Source organism: Branchiostoma floridae, chromosome 5 (assembly GCF_000003815.2).
Source record: "Branchiostoma floridae strain S238N-H82 chromosome 5, Bfl_VNyyK, whole genome shotgun sequence".
NCBI lineage: Eukaryota > Metazoa > Chordata > Leptocardii > Amphioxiformes > Branchiostomatidae > Branchiostoma > Branchiostoma floridae.
Window position 1 is genome coordinate 5,302,522 of NC_049983.1, and position 1,650 is coordinate 5,304,171.

General features: G+C 44.5%; 1 protein-coding gene across 2 annotated transcripts in view; it reads left to right on the forward strand.

The window, feature by feature from the left end:
* The first annotated feature begins 15 nt into the window (after window positions 1–15).
* The window catches only part of LOC118416042 (Golgi-associated kinase 1B-like), an 11,716-nt gene continuing 10,081 nt past the window's right edge, over window positions 16–1,650 (forward strand). Inside the window, exon 1 of one of the 2 annotated variants that reach the window (XM_035821091.1) lies at window positions 16–174. The gene's annotated coding sequence lies outside the window, so the exon portion shown is untranslated. The remainder of the gene's footprint in view (window positions 175–1,650) is intronic. The other variant, XM_035821092.1, reaches the window with a different exon arrangement.

The window sequence follows — 1,650 nt, forward strand, 5'->3', positions numbered from 1 at the left end:
AATATGAAGTATCAGTAAGGATTGACTATCAATTGCTAGCTTGTTTGGGAAGAACTTATCTGGTGACAGTTGGGTAGATCACTCGTCAGATTTGAAAACAAATCTACGATATCTGCATTTGTTCAAGGAATCAACACGATTGAGGCAAACGGATATCTCTTTTCTTGAGTGTAGGTGAGTCCAAAGTCATTGTTGAATCTTGAAGGCATCTTTTAAGGTTTCAGTGTGTTTTTTTTTGTATTTCTATCAGCTTTCCTCTTCTGTGCATTTCAGTTGACTGTTACCATAAACCGCGTCCGCCATATTCCCACTGATTGCGTCATCATCTTATGCGGCTGTCACATTCCAAACCGGGAACTCGTGGGGCAAATTTCGGCAACGAAAATTATGATACAAAAGACAACAGAATAAACCGATCGTAAAAGATAGTTTTCAGCATAATTTGTGTATATTTCTTGATAAATACTCTTCGATCCCGCAGACTGGGCCCCGGTTTGGAAACCTGACCTTAGGTTATCCCCTATGGCACACCGTGCTGCGATGGGGGGAACGGCTCGTCAACTAGTTTTACTGAAGGATGTTTAAAATATTGCTCGCTAAGAGAAATAGTCGAACCTTTACTTAATCTTGTTTTCGCACAGGATGAGCTTGTTTTTTGTTTGTTTTTTGTTTGCTTTGATTTGGTGAGGGTACCTGCTGTGTTTATTTTACTTGATTAATAACTTGACCTGGAGAAACAAAGTTGAGGTGGATTCTTGTGAATGGTTAAACTTGAATGACTTCACAAAAACTTTTCATGCCAGCGTTACAGAAAAACATCATGTAAAGCATTCAACTGATATATGTCATGGCTAACTTGGACTTTGAAACGAACGCAAGTTGACCTTTGACCAGCTAGGACTGGTGCACGCGTCACGCGTCTTTATGAAGACCTTTATTGTACATTCATACCCATTGGGTTTAGTACAGGTCACAACAAATGATACAACATGATATAATGATACAATGAATCTACACTACTCAAGGATCGTATTCTACTGCGTACATTCGGCTTCTTCTTTTATAAAAAGCAGGTGTAAAGTTGTGTGAAGCGGGTATCTCACTGGACCGCGCCAACTTTGTGCGTTTGCGCCGACATTTCCTAGCCTGGGGCGCTGGCGAAATCTTTTTGCTTACTACAAAGTGGAAAGATTGAGCCAGCGTCTGCAATGGAGGATGGACCCCAGGCTAGATTCTTGTGGCTAACTCCTAGGCCGGCGATATTCCTTTGCCATCTACCGGTAGCCATACACACTCCTAGGCCGGCGATACTCCTTTGCCAGCTACCGGTAGCCATACACACTCTAGGCCGGCGATACTCCTTGCCATCTACCGGTAGCCATACACACTCTAGGCCGGCGATACTCCTTTGTCATCTACCGGTAGCCATACACACTCTAGGTCGGCGATACTCCTTGCCATCTACCGGTAGCCATACACACTCCTAGGCCGGCGATACTCCTTTGCCAGCTACCGGTAGCCATACACACTCTAGGCCGGCGATACTCCTTGCCATCTACCGGTTAGCCATACACACTCTAGGCCGGCGATACTCCTTTGTCATCTACCGGTAGCCATACACACTCTAGGCCGGGGATACTCCTTTGCCAT